Below are 10,687 nucleotides of genomic sequence, written 5' to 3'. Positions count from 1 at the left end.
GGGACATTGTGCCATCGATTCCTGTTTACAGTTTATTATGCAGAGATAGGAAACACTTAGCATGTAAAATGAATGTAGAAATTATTCCTGGATAGAAACATGGACATTTCCCACTCGTTGGCTCTTTCTCCTCCATCACCGGATCAGAGTGTAATTGTCAGTAATCAGGCCTGCTTGCTGCTGATAAAACCACTCTGAATGCTAGCGGCCTTCTTTGTGTGATGACTCAATTATTCCAGAAGTGCCTCATCAAATCTACCCCATCAGCTGGGCTAATAAATAAGGAGAAGAAACTGGCCCCCCAAAGCAAATTATAAATCCATTTGCATTAACCATTTCGCTGGTCCATGATCTAGGCAGAAATAAGCATGGCAGCTTGTGTTAAGCTTATTTGAATATGTTTATAATGTTTACAGCATGCAACTTTTTTTTTTCCCACAAGGTGTTGGAATTATCAGTCATGAATGGCATCTGAATGCATTTATGTTAATTGCAGCAAGGCTTTAAGGATCTTTGAGGGCTATTTTGTGACTTAAATCAGGTGGAAGTTAAAACCTCTTGCAGGGAGAAGTATGGGTCTCGCACGAGTTATTGGCATTGCCTCAGAGTTTCAGAAGAAGGGGCTTGTGCTTTATTTTTACAGGTGGTAAAAGGACACATATGAATACTATAATGCCTGCTAGTACAAGTACAATGACTTCATATTGATCACAGTGGAAACCAGAAGTTATTCTGATGTTCTGTATGACTGCAGCAATTTGCAGAGAAAAAAAAAAAAAAAAACATTTTCTAGAGAAGATCAGAGTTGCCATAGCATTCTTTGTACTTCAGATTCCTTGAAAGACTCCATAAGGCAGAGAGCTCAAAAAGCCAGGCAAACCAGTAAAAATCAATTAAGTCCATCAATGGAAATTTTGTACATTGACAAATCATGTTTCTGTTCTTCTTATAAAATAACAAACTCTACTGCATAAGTTTTGTTTGTAGTTGAACTTCAGTGATCACTGGGGAAGCAAAAAACATTCAGAATGTATCATGAAGAGCAGTTTGGTTGCTGATATCAAATAATTAGTCTTGCTGAATATGCTGTGATTTAAAACCCAAGGCATCCCCCCCTAAGAGGATGCAATGCCACTGTCCCATTTTGCAATGGGGGCTGTTTCAGTTTTGAATAAGTTCTTTCTACTCCTACAGTGACAAGTAGAGCTTCTAGCCAGTAAACAGTATTTTTATTTGCCTAAAACAACTTAAAAGGAACCCACTGCTGCTGCTGCTGCTGCTGCTGCTAAGTCGCTTCAGTCGTGTCCGACTCTGCGACCCCATAGACGGAAGCCCACCAGGCTCTACTATCCCTGGGATTCTCCAGGCAAGAACACTGGAGTGGGTTGCCATTACCTTCTCCAATGCATGAAAGTGAAAAGTGAAAGCGAAGTCGATCAATCATGTCCGACTCTTCGAGACCCCAAGGACTGCAGCCTAGCAGGCTCCTCCGTCCATGGGATTTTCCAGGCAAGAGTACTGGAGTGGGGTGCCATCACCTTCTCTGAAAAGGAACCCACTACTTCTCTTCATTTGCTCCTGTCTATGAAGCAAGTCGGAGAAGGCAATGGCAAGCCACTCCAGTAGTCTTGCCTAGAAAATCCCATGGATGGAGGAGCCTGGTGGGCTGCAGTCCATGGGGTCTCTACGAGTCGGTCGTGACTGAGTGACTTCACTTTCACTTTTCACTTTCATGCAATGGAGAAGGAAATGGCAACCCACTCCAGTGTTCTTGCCTGGAGAACCCCAGGGACGGCAGAGCCTGGTGGGCTGCCATCTATGGGGTCACACAGAGTCGGATACAACTGAAGCAACTTAGCAGCAGCAGCAGCATGAAGCAAGTCCTCCTTGTATCAATCTGGAAGGCTAAGAAGAAGGAAGTAGTGTTTGACAGCATAAATATAATGTGACAGAAGGCTAACATCATTTTTGTACATCAGTTGCTAAATATATACTCTCTTGCTATGATGAGAAAGCTCATTGATGAAAAAATTCAAAATAAGAGGTTTAAATTTTCATTAGAAATTTAATGATGAACATGGCAAGTTGGAAAGTTGAAGAATTCAATCGTCTGTCCAAGCAAATTTATACAAAATTTGACTCTCACTTAAATTATCATGGTAATTAATATAAAAATAAACCTAGAGAGGTGGGATGGGAGGTGGGAGGGAAGCTCCAGAGGGAGGGGATATATGTGTACATGTGGCTGATTCACTTCATTGTACACAGAAACTAACACATTTTAAAGCAATTATACTCCAATTAAAAAATATTAAAATTAAAACTAGACAGAAGTATAAAGGACTTGCTTTCCCATTAAAAAAAAATAAGATCAAGAAAAATCCCCCCTTTTCACCATGCTAACTAATGAACAATTGGTGAAGATCCCAAAGGTAGTGACTGAGAGGTTAAAAGTGTTGGGAGGTTGGGAGACAGGGCTTCATGGGTCAGCAGTGCTGAGGTTGTATGTGTGTGTTAGTCGCTCAGTTGTGTCCAGCTCTTTGTGATCCCATGGACTGTAGCTCACCAGACTCCTCTGTCCATGGAATTCTCCAGGCAAGAATACTGAGTGGGTTGCCATTCCCTTCTCCAGAGGATCTTCCCGACTCAGGGACTGAACCTGGGTCTCCCACATTACAGGCAGATTCTTCACCTTCTGAGCCAGCAGGGAAGCCCAGTGCTAAGGTTAACATGCTGAATTCTCCCATTTCATTTGGCAGGAAACTAGACCTGAGGGTGATGTTTGGAGTTTGAATTAACACCCAAGTTCTGAGAGGAGGCTGCTGGGCATTGCATCGGACCAGTCCCACTGGTGAGTGAACTCCAAACATAGCAGTTGTCTCACAGGGCTTCCAGCATGATGACGTTTCATATTCAATTTCCTTGCCCTTTCATCAAAGTTTTCACTTTGAGTTTAGTCCGGAGGATTTTTTTTAATACAGAATTTGTTTCTGAGTCGTAAGTAAATCTATGGTTCTCTGCTTTAAGGACACAATTGACAGTTGCATCTTAGGTCACCTCACCACCACCACCACCAATAAAATATAATCTGATATAGCTCTAAAAAAGTAACATCTCAGATTCATTACATCATATCATCAGGTTTAAAAACTGTCTTTCATATACATACTGCTGCTGCTGCTGCTGCTGCTAAGTCGCTTCAGTCGTGTCTGACTCTGTGCAACCCCATAGACGGCAGCCCACCAGGCTTCCTGTCCCTGGGATTCTCCAGGCAAGAACACTGGAGTGGGTTGCCATTTCCTTCTCCAGTGCATGAAAGTGAAAAGTGAAAATGAAGTCGCTCAGTCATGTCCGACTCCTAGGGACCCTATGGACTTCAGCCCACCAGGCTCCTCCGTGCATGGGATTTTCCAGGCAAGAGTACTGGAGTGGGGTGCCATTGCCTTCTCTGCATATACACATTACCATCTGTAAAATAGCTGGTGGGACACTGCTGTATAGCATAGGGAGCTCAGCTCAGTGCTCTGTGATGACCTAGAGGGGTGGGGTGGGGGCAGGAGGGAAGCTCAAGAGGGAACGGGTGTTTGTATACTTATGGCTGATTCACTTAGTTGTTGTATAGCAGAAACCAACACAACACTGTAAAGCAATTATGCTCCAATTAAAAATAAAAAACACTAATACTGTAGTGCATATTTGAAAGTTGCTAAAAAATAAAAAAGAACTGTCCTTTTCTGAAGCAAATACTTATCCTTGAAGTGTCTGTAAATTTAGCACTCCATCCATGATTATTGGCATAAAGCAGAGCACACAAATGGAGTCTTCTGTGATGACTCCATTTAACAAGTGAAGCCACGTCTTAATTATAGCCACGCTGAAAGACTGTGCAGCCCACTAGGCTCCCAGAACCTTGGTTTGTCATGTAGTTTCACCTTCTAAGACTGCAGTTTCATGAAAAGATGAACTTCAATGGAAAAGTGTCCATCCTGGTAGGCAGGGGAGAGAACTAACTCAGTTACATGTTGGGGGAGCTTGGTCAAGATTCCAAATCTTAGGTTAATTGTCTTCCAAAATGTGTATCTCCTAAGAATATTTTAGTAAGTCCTTAACTTTTACAGCATGGTTTAAGATCAGCAAAGAGATTAAAAGTATGGCAATTATTGCCATTTGCAGCATCATGGATGGACCTAGGGACTGTCATATTGAGTGAAGTCAGTCAGAGAAAGAAAAATATCGTATGACATCCCTTATAGGTGGAATCTAAAAAGAAATGATACAAATGAACTTATTTACAAAACAGACTCATAGACTTAGAAAAAGAACCAGTGATTGCCAGGGGGAAGGATGAGGGGAAGGGATAGTTGGGGAGTTTGGGATGGACATGTACACACTGCTATATTTAAAATGGATAACCAACAAGGTCCTACTGTACAGCACAGGGAACTCCGCTCCATGTTATGTAGTAGCCTGGATGGAAGGGCAGTTCGGAGGAGAATGGATACATGTGTATGTATGACTGAGTCCCTTTGCTATCTACCTGCAAATATCACAACATTGTTAATCAGCTATACTCCAGTAAGAAATAAAAAGTTAAGAAAGAGTATGGCGACTATTGAAAATGGGTTTTTAAGGGTCCCTCTTTGATACAGTAATAGGACACATGCAGGGAGTGAAGGGAACCGATTGCAGTGGGAGATTCCTCTTGGTATCAGCCAGTGTGTTTCCACAAGGCCGTGGGCGGAGTTGTGAACGATGGATGCTTGAAACAGCGAGCCTCTGCAGCTCCTCTTTCCCACCCGTATTCCGGTGCACTTGGACTTCCCAGGCCTTTTGTGTCACATCACATTTCTGAACTTATATTTTGCCGGCATCCTCTGTGCAGGGCTCCACGTGGATCTCAGCTGTGCTGCCTTTGCTCTGCTCCCTGGGGAGGGGAGAGACAGCAGATGGGGTTAGGGCAGAGGGCTGACGCATCTGACAGCAAACGGCCGGGTTGTTGCGGGGAAGCCGCAAGCGTCAGGAAGCTCCTTTTCCCCTGAGAACCAAGTAACCACTGAAGAAAGTTGAAAATGAGCCCTCTGAGAAACGCTATTAAAAGTAGTAAAAAATCACGATTGTGCAGATGAGGTGCTGCTGTGTGCTTATTCGGATGCTAATGAGTTTGACATTAGGGAACTCGGAGGGTTTAGAGCTACTCCCTTCTGTGATTCGGTTCTTTATTGGCAATCTTTGAGAAAATAAATGGAAAATGTATTGCTAATAAACACACACCACGATTGGGTGTAGACAAAAAGCCATTACTTTCAGGGTTTAGAAAAGCGCTCTGCCCACCAGTGTTTTTCAGATCTTTTGTCTTAGGTTAGAGTGTGACAAACAAAGGGGACAGGCAGGTGGACCTACCGAGGGCGAGGGAGGGTAAGCCAAACACAGTTGTAGAGAAAGCTGGGTTTTGTTTTTGCTTTTTTTTTTGTTGTTGTTGCAATCAAGCAAACTAAGAACTCCCCAGTCCTATGGGACTTTTCAGTCCTTCCATCCTGTGTCTTGAGACTTTTGCTGTGTGAGACATCCTGTCATGAGACATCTGTGTCTTAAGACATCTGCTCTGTCTTAAGGGTTTTATCCCCATTTTTCGCCAGGATCTACAGTTGCTGATTTGAGTTGAAGAAGCATCTGCTTAATGTCTGGTCAGAACTTTCAAGTGACGCAGAAATCCATGGTTAAAAAGCCGGACCCTCCAACTTACTGCAAGGGGTAAACACAAACCCTAGAGATCATCTGCCAGGAAGGTTGGTGACTTGTGTTCTAGAATGCCAGAATGGACGGACAAACCGTAGCAAGTGTGTGTTAAGATAGATACTATATATATATATATATATAGTGTTCATGTCAGTAGCCACTCGCTGTCAGGCTGAGTGTGTTAACACTGAATTTCAGAGTTTTCTTTCAAGGGCCAAACAGCCTGAAGACAGATTCTGTTCCATCCCTGGGACCAGGTAAAGGAGATGCAGGCCTGTGTGTTATGTCTGGAAGCAAGGAAGCCACACGCAGATTGTTCCCATGGAAAGCAGGATGAAACGTTGGCAAAAAGTGCTAGTAGCCTTTCGGGACACCTCATTCAAGGGCGGCCTAAATCCACATGCCTTGGGATCTTGTCTCTCGTGACTTCTTGAGGATAGCACGTGCCAAACCTTGACTGATCTTTTTCTTCTGGTGGTTAAAAATAAAACCGAGAATAATGACATTGAGAAGCCCTATTATACAATTTTCCTAGTAAAGGGCAGGCATTTTATCTATATCTATATCTATGTGTGTGCTTAGCCGCTCAGTCATGTCCAGCTCTTCGTGACCCCATGGACTGCAGCCTGTCATGCTCCTCTGTCCATGGGGATTCTCCAGACAAGAATACTGGAGTGGGTTGCCATGCCCTTCTTTATCTATATCTTATCTATATATCTAGTTTGGTAAGAAAAACAAAAATCGATTTGGCTTACCTTAATAAAGGTAAAGGGGGTAGAGAATCTGCCTGCAATACAGGGGACCTGGTTCGATCCCTGGGTCAGAAAGATCCCCTGGAGAAGGGACTGGCAACCTACTCCAGTGTTCTTGCCTGGAGAATCCATGGACAGAGGAGCCTGGTGGGCTACAGTCCATGGGGTCACAAAGAGTCAGACATGACTGAGCAACTAACACAGACAGCCAGGATAAAGGTAAACATCTTTTCCCCATTGATATATTATTAAATAGTATGATATTTTCATTCTGTTTATAGCATAGTCCATCAGAATTATAGATAATTGTTTACTGTTCACATCACTGGTTATTTTTGCTTTTCTGTTTTTTTTGTCCACCTTACATACCTTCTCTCTTTTATTTTTTATCTTAATAGAATGAATTGCAGGATTTCTCACTAAAGCGAACACAGGTGTTCATTCTGACGGAGGGGGCTCACCGAGTCAGCGTACAAGTTACCTGGAGAAAGAGGTAAGACAACATTTTTATTAAAAAGCAGAATATGTTGAAATAAAATGGATCCGATTGAAGCATTTTATAAAGACTCTCTCCTATGACATTGCTTTATCTCTGTAGATTTACTTTCACAAAAATATATTGTTAATGCCCAATTTAGGATTGTGATTTTTTTTGTCAGAAGCGTGATCACTCTACTGTTTTAAAATATTAAACAGGTGAAGTTCTCTGAGCCTACAAGCCCTTTTGCATATTGATTAGTATATGTTATTTGTTTGCACATGTTTGCCCTTAGAGAGAGACTCAGCATTAAAATTGTTTTAAAATTCCAATTTGAATTCATTTGTATTAGAAATTAGTTTATTTAAGGATCAGGAGTAAATAAGTGAGATTTTTAAAAGCATGTTTTTAAAAGCCTTGTAGTTGATTTCTGCAGTTAATTCCTACAAACAGTGAAAAGTAAGGAACTGGGACATCCTTGGGAAAAATCTGTTTAAAATGGCTTACCCCTCTATGAAGAAGCTTGTTTTCTAACATTTATGCATTTTTCAACACATGCATCTCAAAATATCAATAAGAAAAAAATTTTTTTAGACGGTTTCAGGGTGTTAACTTTCACTGAGTTCTCTTTAATCAGAGCATATTAAAAATATTTTTAAGTCTATGAAAACACAAAGCTGGTGATTGCCCCCTTAGGTCACAAAACTGTGACTCGGAGGCCGCGGTACAGAGACTAATAGAAATCCTTGGCACCCGGCGTCCACCTAAGGGAATGATAGAACTATTTGCTGGAGTCGTTTGGCAAAAGGACACAGACATATGGCTTTGGTTCATGGTCACGTTGCCAGTTGTGCAAAGTTAGAGGGTTAGTCGGTACAGAGGAGCGGCAGCAACTCAGACATCAAAAGTGAGACTCCAAACACATCAGCCTCCTCTTAAAGCCACCCAAGCTTTCACAGGCCTGAGGTTTCTTCCATTTGACTGTAGAAATTCCCTTTCAAAGGCAGCTTTTCTGTGGGGGTGTGCATGCCCTCAGCCTCAGGAAGAGCTCTCCCCAGACAGCTGTCCTTGGTCTGAGAGAAGACTGAACCTGCTTCCCCATCAGGGGTGAAAGGACATGAGATGGGTCACCAATGTGCAGGATGCCATCGTTCGGTTCTTCAGCTTTTTATGCAGAATACGAAGCAGTACAGATAGAGCTGGACAGGAACAGAGATTTGAAATCAGGGATCCTGTGCCCTAAATAAAAGATGTGGAAAATTTTTCATTTCATTTAGGAGAAAGGATTCAAAAAAGTTTCAGAAAATTAATAATATGGCATCAAGGATGCTGTCAAACTTCCTGATTTTATTCATTTAGATGTTTTAAAGTTTGCTTTCTTTTTTTAAAAACAAATTATTATTATGTTTGGCTGCATTGCATGGCATATGGAACTTTCCTGACCAGGGGCTGAACCTTTGCCCACAGCATTGGAGGCACGGAGTCTTAACCAGAGGACCACCAGGAAGTCCTTACATTTATTTTCTGAATTACTCTCCCTGAGAAATAAGTAAATGTATGAAAAGAGAACCAGGAAACTAAAAGGAGGGTAAGAACAGAGGAAAAATATACTTGATCATTCAATCTTGGTTTCCTTCTCAACGAGTCAACTGTGCTTTTAGGATCACAGCTCATTTCCCCCATCTTTTCCTTGTACAACAGGGAAGCATCTTCTGCTGCTATTTTCCGTCGATTCAAAGCTCTGTTGAAAACAAAATGATGCCAGATTCATCAAAAGGAAGGGCACTCAGTGTAGGGTTCTTTGTTCTTCGATCTGGCCAAGTTCTGTCCCAAGGTACAGACATCATTTAGCTGTTCCATTTTCTGAGGTTAGCCTTTTCCAACTTCCTCAGTTTCTTTTTGTCATTAAAAAAAAGCTGACTTTTGTTAAGGAAGCATCCGCTGAGGATGGGGGGCTCCTGGTGGGGAGGACCCCTGGACCTCCTCTCGGCAGGCACGGGACTAACTTCCTCTCGCCATCACCGTGAGCTTCTCAGGAATGGAAGAGTCACGTGACACAACAGACAGACTGCCTTGTCGGTTTACAACTCCCAGGAGAGGACCACTACGAAATCTTTAAAGTGGGACTTATTGTAAGTCAAATGTAGTGAAAGACTTCTCAAATTAAAAGTAGCTACTGGCGTGAAATTATATGTAACTAGACAGGGCTTCCCTGGTGGCTTAGATGGTAAAAAATCTGCATGCCATGCAGAACACCTAGTTTGATCCCTGGGTCGGGAAGATCCCCTGGAAGAGGGCATGGCAACTCGTTCCAGCATTCTTGCCCGGAGAATCCCATGGACAGAGGAGCCTGAGGAGCTATAGTCCATGGGGTCACAAAGAGTTGGATACAATTATGCGACTAACACTTTCATTTTCAGACAAGATTACAATTAATTGTATAAGGATTTTGAGAGTGTCCTCAAAATGTTATGATCACCATGGCTTTTCTACTAATATTAAGAAATTCGAGACTACTTATAAATCTATATCAAGGATGACAGTGGGTAGAATTCTGTTGAAAGGAGAAATAAAACTTAAAGATTACCAAGAGATTTGTTTTACCCAAATCTTAAGAAGTGATTAAATGTTTACTTGGAGGTTGTTTTTGTGGACAAACAATTTTGTTTAACCATTGATCAAAATAGAGTTTTAAGTGAAAAATAAAATCAAAGGGAACTAAATCTCCTCACATACCAGTCATTTGCATGTGTGATGGAAGCAAAACTGAGTTTATCAATCTGGTGTCCTGCTTCTTGAATCTCTCCCTTCCACAAATCAGCAATTCCAGGGGTCCCTGGTGGCTCAGATGGTAAAGACTCTGCCTGCAATGCAGGAGACCCAGGTTCGATTCCTGGGTCAGGAAGCTCATCTGGAGGAGGGCATGGCAACCCACTCCAGTATTCTTGTCTGGAGAATCCCATGGACAGAGGAGCCTGGTGGGCTACAGTCCATGAGGTTGCAAAGAGTTGGACACAACTGAACCCCAAAGACGGCACCTAGTTGGTGCCATGGAGTGATGCAGAAGGAAGATCCTCTGATAGCCCCTGACGTATCTAAGTGCCAGGAGGAGAAGGTGGTCAAGTTCATGTCACTAGGGACACCTGCACATAGCTTTGTAAATCCCTTGAAGATGTTACATGAGTTTTCCAAATTCAAGTAAATAATAAGAATGTATTTTATAGTCATCTTTCTTCTTCACTGCCTCTTTGCTTATCTCCATTGTTGGTTGGCATAGCCTTCCTCTAAGTTTGCTTCTTTGCCTCCTTTATTTTATAAGTTTCTTTCCCTCTTGCCATTTATCCTTGTATTAATTAATCTCCCCCAGAGAATTGGGGGAGAAGCTCCTTAAAATATTTTTTCATGACTTCATTATGAAATGGATACCAAGAAGGAACCCCTTTTTTCCCTTCAACATAAATATTATATGTAACATATCCATAGTTACAGGTTAATAGAACTTTCCCATAGCTTCATGAAAAATAAGAGTGGCAAAATTTGCCCTTACTGTTTTACCTCGATTGAGTAGATTGATATAGCCAGGAGGAAATGGTAAGAGTCTCAGAAAATGTCTTATTCCCATCCATAAACAATGGGATGCAGATAAAGGCCCTAAGAAATGGGACGAAGGACAGCTGTTTGGAAAATCAAAGCTCTGTTTTGAGGAAAGAAATGCTTCATT

General features: G+C 42.0%; 1 protein-coding gene across 4 annotated transcripts in view; it reads left to right on the top strand.

The window, feature by feature from the left end:
• Positions 1-6,893: 6,893 nt before the first annotated feature.
• The window catches only part of ST18 (ST18 C2H2C-type zinc finger transcription factor), a 91,001-nt gene continuing 87,207 nt past the window's right edge, over positions 6,894-10,687 (top strand). For all 4 annotated transcript variants that reach the window (XR_011570570.1, XM_070802530.1, XM_070802529.1 and 1 more), the window contains exon 1: positions 6,894-6,981. The gene's annotated coding sequence lies outside the window, so the exon portion shown is untranslated. The remainder of the gene's footprint in view (positions 6,982-10,687) is intronic.

This window comes from Bos indicus, chromosome 14, assembly GCF_029378745.1.
Source record: "Bos indicus isolate NIAB-ARS_2022 breed Sahiwal x Tharparkar chromosome 14, NIAB-ARS_B.indTharparkar_mat_pri_1.0, whole genome shotgun sequence".
Classification (NCBI taxonomy): Eukaryota; Metazoa; Chordata; class Mammalia; order Artiodactyla; family Bovidae; genus Bos; species Bos indicus.
Note: the sequence above shows the minus strand (reverse complement) of the source record. Positions and strands in the feature narration are given on the sequence as shown.